The sequence below is a fragment of the Tamandua tetradactyla genome, chromosome 18 (genome assembly GCF_023851605.1).
Source record: "Tamandua tetradactyla isolate mTamTet1 chromosome 18, mTamTet1.pri, whole genome shotgun sequence".
Taxonomy (NCBI): domain Eukaryota; kingdom Metazoa; phylum Chordata; class Mammalia; order Pilosa; family Myrmecophagidae; genus Tamandua; species Tamandua tetradactyla.
In genome coordinates, this window is record NC_135344.1 from 69289296 (window position 1) to 69302441 (window position 13146).

Sequence of the window (13146 nt, forward strand, 5' to 3'; positions counted from 1 at the left end):
ATTACATTTTTCTCATTAGTAGCCCTGTATTACAAGAAAGTGTACTTGATATTACCATATTGTGAATTTCATCAATAAACACTTTGTGGGATTTTGTTTTCTCCCTTGTTGTATAGACACCTACCTTATATCCTCAATTTTGCCTGTTGGCCCACAGGACCTAGAATATTTTATTCCTTGCCCCTTACAGAAAAAGGCTGCACTTCCTTGGCCTAGCTGATGCTGCCAATCTGGCCGTCACACTGAAGACAACTGCTGTAAACTGCTTTTATTAACCCATCCCCTCCCCACTCCATGTGTTCGCTGGCATAGTTCATTCTGTCCAATTACTAGTGTCAAGAGAGACGCCACTCCTTCCTAGTGTCTGTTGTTCCACCCTTGGCAGGGAATCTATAGAGTTTAAAATGTGACATTTTCCTTAACATTTGTTTAGAAATGCAGCGAAAGGGGATGGGAAATGTGACCATTGCAGTGAACTTAAATATCCCTTCAAGTTCCACATTTGGTTTAGATATCCACATATCACAAATGAATAATCCATATCGATCTTCTTAGTGTATATTCCTGAAGTATATCTGTATGTTTTCCTCAGCTATGGCCTGAGACAACTTGCTGCATCCAGTCTCTAGATGAGTGCCTTTCAAAGTGAGGTCCACAAAACTTGAAAATAGATAAAGTGTGTGTTACCCATCCACTAATTTCCATCAGAAAAATGAAAGCCAGAAGGAGCAAAATGGTGTCTTTCAAAGTGTCTGGTGTCTCTAGCAATCCCAGGCTGACCATGGTCTCCACTGATGCCAAAGGGAAGTGATAGGCACAGCACCGTTCCCTGAGCTGATCACCCTGCTACCTGGTGGCAGGTTGATTACAGTGTACCACTTCCATCATGGAAAGGGTAATGACTTGTTCTAACTGGAATAGACATACATTCCATATACAGGTTTGCTTTCCCTGTGGACAACGCTTCTGGCAAAACTACCATCCATGGACATACAGAATGCTTTATCTACTGTCACGTTACTGCATGGTATTGTTTCTGATCAAGGAACCTACTTCACAGCACATGAACTGGGAATGGGCACGTACTTTTGGGATTGCTTGGTCTTTCCATGATCCCAATCTTCCTGAAGCAGATGTATTGACAGAACCATGGAACAGCCTTTTGAAGACTCAGTAACGGCACCAATTAAGTGGCAATACCTTTCAGGGCTGGAGCAATGTTCTCTCGAGGAGGCTGGATATGTTCTGAATCAGCATCCATTCTATGGTGCTGTTTCTCCCATAGCCAGGATTCACAGATCTAGGAATCAAGAGGTGGAAATGAGAGTGGCACCACTCACTATTACCCATACTGATACATTAGAAAATTTTTTGCTTCCTTTCCCTGCAACCTCAAGCTCTGCTGGTCTACAGGTCTTAGTTCCAAAAGGAAGAGTGCGTCCACCAGGAAACACAACAATGATTCGATTGAACTGGAAGTTAAAACTGCCACCTGGCCACCCTGGGCTTCTTATGCCTCTGGGAGATTACTGTACTTGCTGGGGTGATTGATCCTGACTATCAAGGGGAAATAGGATTGCAACTGCACAATGGAGGTAAAGAAGAGTTTTTCTTGAACACAGGAGATCCTCAAGGGGGTCTCTTAGTACTACCATGCCCTGTGATTAAAGTCAATGGAAAACTGAAACAACCCAATCCAGGTAGGACTACCAATGGTCCAGAAACTTCAGGAATGAAGGTTTGGGTCACCCTAAAAGGCAAAGAACCACAGCCAGCTGAAGTGTTTGCTGAGAATAAAAGGAACATGGAAAGGATAGTGGAAGAAGTAGTTGTTATATGAACTATGACCACATGACCGGTTGCAGAAATAAGGACTGTATTGATACAGATATTTTATTCCTGGTTTTGAATATATTTGTATCTGTACATAAAGCAAATATCTTTTGTTTTCTTCTCTATCTTATCCCCTTATCACACAACATAGATTGTATTGTTCATGTCATAGTATTTAAGTTATAGGATATCAAGATTAAGAGTGAATGTTACCCAAGGACTTGTACCCTATTCTGGGGAGATTTAGTACATTTTTGGTTGTAGGCAGGACTATTGAGTATTGCTAGGCAAAAGTATGACAGTTTTTGTTTATTATTTAGAGATTAAGTGTGGTTTAAGTGATGTGTATAGCTATCAAGTAGACAATGGGTGGGCTGTCATGGTTGAGTTCATGTGTCAGTTTGGCCAGATAATGGTGCCCAGTTTTGTAGTTAAGCAAGCACCTGCCTAACTTTTGCTATGAGGACATTTCAGGGACTTACTTCATCATTAAGTTGATTGAATTTATGGCTGATTACATCTACACTCAACTAAAGAAAGTGTCTTCAGCAATGAGAGATGTTTCATAATATCAGTTGAAAGCTTTAAAAGATGTGATGATTTCAGCAGTCAGAAGAGAGAATTTTCATCTCTACTTTAGCCAGCCAGCTTCTCCTGGGAAATTCATCAAAAACCTTCATCAGAGTTGCCAGCTTGCAGTCTGCCCTATGGAATTTGGACTCATTCATGCCCACAGTTGCGGAGACAATTTGACAAAATCTCATAGTTTTTACACATATCTCCTGTTGGTTCTGTTTCCCTAGAGAACCCTGACTAATACAGGAAACAATACGGTGGCTAACCCACAGCAAAATGTTGAAGGAAAGTGAAATTTGTTTGGGATGTCCTTCACCTTCCTTTATAAACATGTCCCCGGCATCCCAGTGCTTAGTACTATGGGAGTTCTCTGACTTTGCCATATTCCTAACCTCTGCTCTCTACTGATCTTCCATTATTGGTCTGAGGCTTTATAATGCGTCCATGCTAAGTGTTGATTGAATAATTTGAGGAGTAAACCCTCAGCTTTTATGCCTGTGATCCATTTCAAATATTCACAGTGTTCATGCTTGTTCTAGTTTGCTAGCTGCCGAAATGCAATACACCAGAACGGAACGGCTTTTAAAAGGCGTAATTTAATGAGTTGCTAGTTTATAGTTCTAAGGCTGAGGAGATGTCCCAATTAAACAAGTCTATAGTAATGTCCAATTTAAGGTATCCGGGGAATGGTACCTTAGTTCACAAAGGCCAGCGACGTCCAACGTTTCTTTCTCAGCTGGAAGGGCACATGGCAAACAGGGCATCATCTGCTAGCTTCTCCTGGCTTCCTGTTTCATGAAGCTCCCCAGGATGCATTTCCCTTCTTCATCTCCAAAGGTTGCTGGCTGGTGGACTTCGACTTCTCGTGGCTGTATTGTTCTGCTCTGCTCTCTCTGAATCTCTTTCTCCAAAACGTTTCCCCTTTTATAGGACTCCAATAAACCAATCAAGAGCCACCCAAATGGGTGGAGACATGTCATCACCTAATCCCATTTAACAACCACTCTTGACTAAATCACATCAACCAGGGAGATGATCTGACTACAGTTTCAAACATACAGTATTGAATAGGGATTATTCTACCTTTATGAAATGGGATTTATATTAAAACATGGTTTTTCTTAGGGGGCATACTTCCTTTCAAACCAGCGCAATGCTTGCTTCCTTTTTAATTAAACTATAGACTTGTTTGTTGTAATATTATTTTTAAATGATTGCACTGGAAATATCACTTTGAAAGAAGATCTTGGCAATTTTTTTGCCTTCACTCTTCAGTTCTGCTGTCAGTAACAGATTCTGAATATTAAAAACTGCTTGAGGTAAAGTTTTCTATAGTAGTTTATCTTGAAGAAGAAATGTCATCTGCTTCTGCCTACTAGTGAAATGTAGAATTCTTTCCAAGGTAAAGTCTCTCCTCTTGACTTTTCTTTCCAGTGGGTGAACTGGAAGAGCCCTACTCTTCCTTGGGCTCAGACTGTATGAAAATCCTGGGGACTACAGAACATTAACCAACAAGACAAAGATTGCTTTGCCATCGTGGTTTAGTATATCCCATGACAGAAAATTACTCACTGCTTTTTCTCTTTTAATTTGGACCCACAATTTGGAAGTTCCTAGCTGTTATGAAAGTTGGGAGAGAGAGCAGTATGCCCAATGGTTGAGTTCCAGAGTTGGTAGCCCTACCAACTTTATCACTAACGGATTATGAGGGCTTGGGCACAATGTATGTCCTCCCTTCATAACACCCCCTAACATGCGCAGTGGTGTCGTAATCACAGCTGCTTCTAGGTTGTAGAAAAGATTAAAACAGATAACGTACAGAGTCCCCAGGACAGCACCTGGCACTGATTTAGTGGGAGTTCTAGAAATCGTGGTGATTGCTTTATTTTGTATAGTCTTTGCCCAGGATTGACTTAAGTCCCCCGCAAAAGGAATGTGCCTTTGAAGGTGTCATTATTCATTAAGGTGTTCCCAACTGAATGAGGGAGGGCCTTAATCCAATACAGCTGAAGCCCTTACAAGCAAAGGAAAATGAACCCAGAAAGAGAAGGCCACAGAGAGAAACAGAAAGCCAGTGGGAACCCAGAAAGAAAGGCTAAGAAGCTAAGGGTTGCTGGCCACCAAAATGCTGTGATCCTAGGAAGAAGCAAGCCTTCTAGTTCCTGAAACTGTGAGCCAGAGGATTCCCATTGTTTAGGTCAACCCATTGTGTGATATTTGTCATAGCAGCTGGAAAACTGAAATAGTCTTCTATTAATCATCATTGTGTATTTGTGTTTTTCACTCAAACCATCCAACCTTCCATCTATCCATTCATCCATCCAAACATCCATCCATCCATCCATTCACTTGAGAAATATTTGTTAAAAACCTACTATAACTTTGACTCGATATGAACAAATCTCATCTGGATAGGACTGGGGCAGTTCAGAATACAGGGTGAAGGATGATATCATTCGTATTTTAAAACTTCAACTTCTGTATGAGACTAAAGGAAGAGATGTTTATTTGGTGCAAACTTTATATTTTGGGTAGTGAATTATCTAATTTAACTTGCATGGTCAGTTTAGTTGAACAACATAAGTGCATGGGATCTTGAATAGGGCATGAGATCTTGTTGGTTTGTCCAGGTTAGTGTGATATCCCAATATATACCAGAGTAATTTGGGCAGTGAATAAAGAAGCCTTTGCAAAGCCCCCTTGGGGAATAGGGAGAAAGGAAGAAATATTCAATTTCCCTATTTGGAGAATTTCTGATATTCTCTCAAGCAGTGGGGACAAACAAATCGATAGGCTGGGCCTTCTATCTTGGGGTTCATCCCTTTGAAACTTATTCCTGCAAAGGATAGGCTAAGCTTACTTATAATTATGCCTAAGGATCACCCCCAGAGAACCTCTTTGTTGCTCAGATGTGGCCTCTCTCTCTCTAAGACAACTTGGCTGGCGAACTCACTGATCTCCTGCTTACATACATGAGACTTGACTCCCAGGGGTATAAATCACCTTGGCAACATGGGACAGAACTCCTGGGATTTGCCAGGACCTGGCATCACGAGATTGAGAAAGCCTTCTTGACCAAAAGAGGGAAGAGAGAAATGAGACAAAATAAGGTTTCAATGGCCGAGAGATTTCAAACAGAGTCACAAGTTTATCCTGGAGGCTATTCTTATTCATTATACAGATATTCCTTTTTAGTTTATGGTGTATTGGAGTGGCTGGGGGAAGGTACCTGAAGCTGTCGAGCTGTATTCCGGTAGCCTTGATTATTGAAAATGATTGCTAACTATATAGCTTTTACAATGTGACTGTGTGATTGTGAAAACCTTGTGTCTGATGCTCTTTTTATCCAGGGTATAGTCAGATGAGTAAAAAAAATATGGATTAAAAAATAAGCAAATAATAGGTGGGATAAGGGTTAAAATAAATTGGGTAGCTTGAAATACTAGTGGTCAATAAAAGGGGGGGTAAGGGGTATGGGGGTATGAGATTTTTCTTTTTTCATCTTATTTCTTTTTCTGGAGTGATGCAAATGTTCTGAAACTGATCATGGGTGATGAATAGACAGCTATGTGATGATATTGTGAGCCATTGGTTGTACACCATGCATGGACTGTATGTGTGTGAAGATTTGTCAATAAAAATATTTTTAAAAAGCCTACTATAAGCCAACCACCCCCTTGATTTGGGGGTACAGTATAAGCCAGGCAGATGAAGCCCCTGCCCTCTCAGAACTACATTTAGAAGACGATAAACTTCCTAAAGACGGAAACCCTGCCCCTATTTTCCTATCTACAGCCCAGCCCAGAACTTCACTCAATTAGATGCTTAGAAAGGGTTTATTAAAGATGGAGCAATTGATAGTTCTGAAAAATGAGAAGACAGCTGTGGTTTCACTTCCTCCCTGCTGTTCCTGGGGTTGGCCCACCATTTGGAGCAGATATGCTGAGATGTGTTGCTGGACAGAGGCCAGTATCAGTCATCCGCAGAGCCCTGAGATGGTTGTGCTTTGGCTGCCATGCCAAGAACTCTCTTCCCCTCGAGCACAGAGGGAAAGTGATGGCCCCCGGAGAGATGACGATCATTCAGACAATGGTCTTCATAGTAATTACAGCGTGTAATTCAGTACTAAATTCCAAATGGCAGCCATGCACAGATTGCTTTCCTACATCACTAAATGTTCTTTTCATTGCCATGGTATACCGTTCAGCTGTTAGTGAGGAAGCAATATACAATATCATGCTGCCACACATACTGAAAGGCAGAGAAGCTTTCAGATTATGGAGCAATTAATTAAAGAACAATCATGAAAATGTTCCAGATAATTCACATCCAGCATATTCATGATTATCGTTTAATTTGTTTTTAATACAGATGTACAGTTTCATGTAATCCTTTTGTAACTGAGAAACAGTTAGAGGGCCAGGTGCTTTGAAATATTTCTATTTAATTACCCAACTTTCAGAAGAATCCTGCTATGCAATTAACCCAGATTATTAATACAGACATACACGTTCTCTCTCTTTATTGCATGTAGATATGACTGTAAAGCTATCTGATTTCAATTTTAAGCCTCCTAGCTAAAACCACATTGCCATCTCTGCCTAAGCCTAACTAATGCTAATAGATCTTTGTCCATAGTACTTACAGGGGACTCCTTTAGTAGTCAGGCAAAAAAAATATTTCTTGGGCAGTGTGGTGTATTGAATTATGTAACTCAAAACAGATGCATTCTTAATCCTAATCCATATCCCTGTGGGTATCAGCCTATTGTAAGGAGGACCTATGGAAGATGTTATTTTAAATTGAGGTATAGCCCAAATGAATCAGGTTGTGTCTTAATCTGGATTTCTGGAAGCTTTAGAAAGATAAAGAAACCAGAAGCCAGAGTCAGAGGTGTTCAGACCCTGAAAGTCAGCAGGAAACTAGAAGAAGAAGGAGGAGACATCAACATGTGATGGGAAAGCCAAGGAACCCAAGGACTGCCAAGGAACCAGCATACTGCTGATCCTGAGAAGAAGGAGGCCTTCTAGCCTCTGAGCCTATAAACCAATGAATTCCCATTGTTTCAGCCAACCCGTTGTGAGGTATTTGCATGGAAGCTCAGGAAAACCAAGACAGACAGTTAGTTACTTTCTCAAAGCGTGAGAATGGAGTTGGATATATAAAAAACAACAGAACTTTGTCCTTTATTTCCAGGCAGATACAATTTTGTTTGAAAATAAGATGCAGGGGTGAGAAATGATAATTAACAACATAAGGCAATAAATGTCAAGTGGCACTAACCCACAGTTCCTATGATCATACTTCATTGTGCTCACTTAACTTTGCCCTTTTACTTAAAAGGTTGCCCACTTATGGAAGGACTGTATGTAAAGCATATTCCCGCAGCACTCGAAGTGTGATTTGAGAATCAGCAGTTAGGGCAGCATCTGGGAGCTTGTTAGAAACGTAGACTCTCAAGCACTACTCCAGACTTTCTGAATCAGAATCTGCATTTTAACAAGATCCCCCAATGATTCATGGGAACATTCAAGCCTAGCCTGCAGATCTATAAATCACTTTTCTTTACATGGAGGGAAATTAGACTCATGCTTGCTAATTATCCCTCCCACCCCACCCCATTCTCACCTATTAAAAAAAAAGCTAATGAAGATAAACCGTTTTTTTTTTTTCTAACAAGCCTTTATGTGCCTACTGTGCGTAGCTTTGCCCGTTCCACCTCGAGTACATACAAGAACCAAACACAGAGTTGGGTGTTCTGGTCACTGCCAAAGACTCTGAAGTTTAGGAGTCGAAGAGATTCTTCACCCACATCAACTAGCAAACCTGGGGTGGCCCAAGAAGTGGGATGAGTTTGTCAGAAACCCTGTGGGCAGAGGGTGATCTAGGGGAAGGGGGAACTACAACACAAGAGTCAGGATGATAGCCAACATAATTTTGCATTCGGTTTTCCTACCATTTTAAGAGCTTTCTACATCCAACTGCCTGCATGCCATTTCAACTTGTGTGTCTAACAGACTGCTTCGTTTTTTTATGTTCCAATAAAACTTTATTTACAAAACAGATTGTAGGGTGACACCCTCTTTTAAAGATGCACACTGAAATATTTATGAATGAAATAACATGCTGTATGAGATTTGCACCAAAATAATCAAGTAAGAGTAGAGGAAGTAGATGGAGGTTTCAGAAAAGCAAGATTACATATAAATGAATCATTGCCTGTCAGTCCAAGGGAGTTTGTCAGCATACGTCTGTCTCTATTTCTGAATATGTTTGCAAGTTTCCATAACAGAAAGTTAAAAAAAAAAAAAAAGAGCTAACAAACTAAGACACAGTAATACTCAATTTGAGACTTTGGATCAATCGCTATTATTGAACACTTTTTATACCCTAGACATTTTTACATATATTAACTTATTTAATCATCACAACTATCCTAAAAACCAACTACTATGACTATCCTCATTTTACAGTGAGGGACATGCGGTACAAAGAGGTTAAATAAACTGCCCAGTATCACACATCTTGTAAGTTGACCAAGTTGAGATCTGAACCCAGGCAGACAGCTCCAGCATCCATTCTCCCAAAGCACTAGAAAAATGACTTATAAAAGAGGCTTATGGATTTGAAGAATTTTCTTTCTGATTGTTTTTAACAAAGACACTTTTCTAGTTAATATGCTGCTCCAGCAATGTCTTGTCTAGGGGGAATTACCTCCATCTAACAGGCTTCTTAATATTAAAAATCCAAAAGAAAAATTTGAATCTTCTTCCCAAAACCTCTTTTTCTCCTAATCTTCTATTTCTTAAAAATCAAGACTACTATCCACTCAGTTAATAAACCAAAGGAAAACAGGAGTCATTGCAAACTCTTCAATTTTCCTCGCCTACTCCAACCCATCCATGAAGATTTGTTGTGCATCCCGCCTTCAGGCATGATCTTTGATAGTTTCCATGTTCGCCCCCTTCAATACCACCCGCCATCTTGCCTCGGTGTCAATGCTGATTGTTGAAGTGGTTTTCCTGCTTCCATACTGGTTCTTGACAAATCTAATATTCATACAAGCCAGAATGGTCTTAGAAAAAAATGTCTCTTCATATCATTCTTCTCCCTGAGACTCTTTAATGAGCTCTTATTGATCTTCGAATAAAACTGAAGCATCAGGTGCTGTTTGATCTGGTTCTGTTGTCCTTTCTCCTCTCCACCTTGCCTATTATGCTATAGTCAAACTGTCCTTTGGTCATTTTCCTAATGTTCTAGACAGAAAACTGCCTCATGACCTCTGCCTTTACTCCTCCTGCTTAGTGCAATCTGCCAGGTTCTCTACTCGGTTGCCTCTTGATTTTTCAAAGCTTAGATTAGCTGTCATGACCTTAGAGAGTCTTTTCCTGAAATCCTGCTGGTCAGCAAGCCCAGCCCTATTCATTTGTGTCATGGTCCTAATGATAGTCTCCAATAATATTTTTTATTTATTTGTTTGGCTTCTTTGAGTCTGCCCCTCCAACCAGGAATACAGACTCCATGAGAGAAGAGATCTCATCTTCTTATTCATCACCAACTCCCCAGCACACTTGGGGTTTCATACAGATGTGTGAATGAATGAGGGGGGTATCTTTAGTTTTGTGTGACTTGAATTTTTTCCCCTTTGAAATAACTCCTTATTTGACTATCCAACTTTTAGCAGAATCCCACTATGCAGCTAATGACCCTAGGATACCTCCAGACAACACGGTGGTGTTGGGTTTAAGCTGAGCCTTCCTGATGAATCTTTAGGGGTAGAATAGAGCAAAAGGGCCTCTGAATCCCTACCTCCTGACAGAAAGTATAGGCAAATCCTGTACATATGCTGTTTCTGTACTGTAGTAGTCTAACAAGGAGTAGATATATTTTAAACCAGGAGGCTCTAGCTAGTTGACCATCTGAGGGAGAAGCCATGCCCAGTGCCTACTTTTCCCTGAAGTGAAGTCAAAAGTTTGCTCTGAGGATCTACTCCAGGCAGCAGTGTGGTCACTTGAGTGTTTAGAGGTATTTGACACACTCCTCTCCATGAGAAATCATAATCCCTATAAATAATATTTTCCTCAATTACCTCCCACTCCTTCCTAGGTAGACTTTGCTGGAGATCCCATCATGAGCTAGGCAACATGCCCCCAGTGGGTTTGTACACATTAAATTTAGATGCCACTGGATATTGCACAAGGTATAGTTCTATTACAGGAAATTGTGCCATGATCATTGGTCTATCAAAAAGGCAAAGAATGGAAAAGTTAAATCTCCAGAAAGGAAGCAGCTGAGTCTGAGCTTAACTTTCCTCTGTTACCTGGCTCACCAGAATCTTCTTGTTGGGACAAACAAACAAAATATCATGTGAGGATAAGCAATAACTTTGTTTATCATTCATCTCAATTTCAGATTTATATTTCTTTTCATTATTGTTTTCTGCCCAAACACAGTTCTGAGTTATGCTCTTGGTTTCACCTGTCTATAATAAACCTGAGCAAGGCTGCCTCACGATCTGATTTTATATGGCTCTTGACTCCATCTCTAGATCTCAAAGAATCTGTCTCTCGGATTTGGTTCTCTTTCTGTCATTGAACTCCAGACTCGAACCTTAGATGTGGACAAGCAGCAGAACATTTGAGGGGTGCTGAGGGAGGACCCCAGCCCAGCACCCACTTCTCCCTGTGAAGTAGTCAAGGCTTTGCTCCCAGGATCCCTCCAGACAGTCTGATGCCCCTTGGGTGTCAGGGGAGCCTCCCTGATGGACCTCTGAGGGTGGAATAGAGGTGAGGTCCTCTGAAGCCTTGCATGCTGACAGGAGGTGTAAGCAAATTCCCTACATGCAATAGGGGGCATGGGTGAATTCCTCCATCCTAATGTAAGCACAGAAGAAACCAACACTCCGGCTCTTAGTTGGTTTGAATTGTGTTCGGTCCCATTGAGCTCTAAGGAATTTGGTAATTTTTAAAAGCTATAAACAGCTACTTGCTTTCAAACAGTCCAAGACAGTACTAAAAAAGATCACATTGGTGAGTGTGGTGAATGCGATAGTGTCCCCCAAAGACATCCATGCCCCCACCACTCCTTGAAACCTATGACTATGCTACCTTGTATGGCAAAAGGGATTCTGTAGAGGTGATCAAGTGAAGGACCTTGAGATGGGGCAATGGATCTGGATTATTGGGATTGGCCAAGGTAATCTCAGGGTCCTTAAAAGAGTCAGAAAGAGGAAAGCAGAGTATTAGAGCCAGAGAGAGATGTGAAGATGCTGCTGGCTTTAAAAATGGAGAGAGGCCATGAGCCAAGGAAGGTGGGCAGCTTCTAGAAGGTGGAAAGGACAAGGAAGTGGATTCTTCCCTAGAGTCTCCAAAGGGAACACAGCCCTAACAACATCCTGGCTTTAGCATAGTGAGACTCATTTTGGACTTCTCCTTCCAGAACTGTAAAATAATAAGCTTGAGTTGCCTGAAGCCACCAAGTTAATAGTAATTGGTTGCAGCAGCCAAAGGAAACTAATATACTGAATGTGGGTGCTAAAGATAAAGCCCTTGGTCGTTTTCTTTTTCATTTGTAGAGTAATGCCTATTTCTAACTTCTTCTGCAAAGTCCTACTAGTAATGGTACAAAGTCAAGGCATTTTACTGGAGACAGAGCTGGCTCATCTCCTCACTTAGAAACCCCTTATTCTTTATTTTACACACAAATTCTCACCATCTTTGCTAACTAGTCATCCAGCCTACAGCAGACTAAAAGTTAACAAATGGGGAATTAATGGAGTGAAAATAATGGCAGTCACAATATGTGACAACTGTTAGTTTGACGGTGAAAGAAACGCCTTTAGATAAAACACAGGAAGATCTCAAGAGGCATGCCACTCAGTGTGCCCAAAGCTGAGCTGGGACAGTTCCTGGGGCTATCACTCATTATAACACGACACATTACTCGTTGCTTGATCGTGACCTTGAGATATGGGGGAAACGTTAAATCGTACCTAATAAATCTCCTTGTATGGAGGGAGCATGCTCTCATTTTAGAGAGCCATCCATCAGAATTAGAATAAAAAATGATTTGGTACCTAAAGGTAGATAGCTACCTGTGAAAGTTAATTCTTTGGTTTTATACCAAATAGTGTGGTATTTCTGTAGGCGTCTATATCTTTTCGTGTAAATGTCCATTTGATGTGATTTACTAGAAGACAGCCAAAGCTCTCTCTGGGAATTGATTCCTCTATCCTTCCTGGATAATGGTGTGAAGTGATAGATGGATTGTTGATTGCAACTAGAAGAAGCTACTCCTGCTTTCCTACTATCCCCTGAGAACACCTGTCTGTTGAAAGAGGAATTCTCAGCAAGCTTCAGAGCTCAGTGCTTACAAAACCATTAGACAGAGTCATAGCTGACATTTAAACATTTTTCAATTTTCATTTTTAACCACCCTGCAAGCATTAACTAATTAAACCTCATCAAGCACTGAGGCCAAAGAATTACCTCCAGCAGTTTGCAGATGAAAATTGTTCATGTGATATTTCCCAAAGTTCCCCAAAGTGTGAAGGAGGAAACATGTCTCCTGCCATGTGTTTCCCAAGAGGAGCCCGGAGTCACTGAAAGGCGCTTACGCATGCACACATGCAACCGAACACAGGGGCAACAGCTGGCTTTTGCACATGTGTGCATTTGTTACAGCCGTGCAGTGCACATGTATCACATACATCCCAGTTCTGTCCTCTGTTCCAAGCTG

General features: G+C 41.0%; 1 protein-coding gene across 1 annotated transcript in view; it reads right to left on the reverse strand.

Moving 5' to 3' along the window:
* Positions 1-1071: 1071 nt before the first annotated feature.
* Positions 1072-13146, reverse strand: part of L3MBTL4 (L3MBTL histone methyl-lysine binding protein 4) — a 497842-nt gene continuing 485767 nt past the window's right edge. Inside the window, exon 22 of the mRNA XM_077135929.1 lies at positions 1072-1300. The gene's annotated coding sequence lies outside the window, so the exon portion shown is untranslated. The remainder of the gene's footprint in view (positions 1301-13146) is intronic.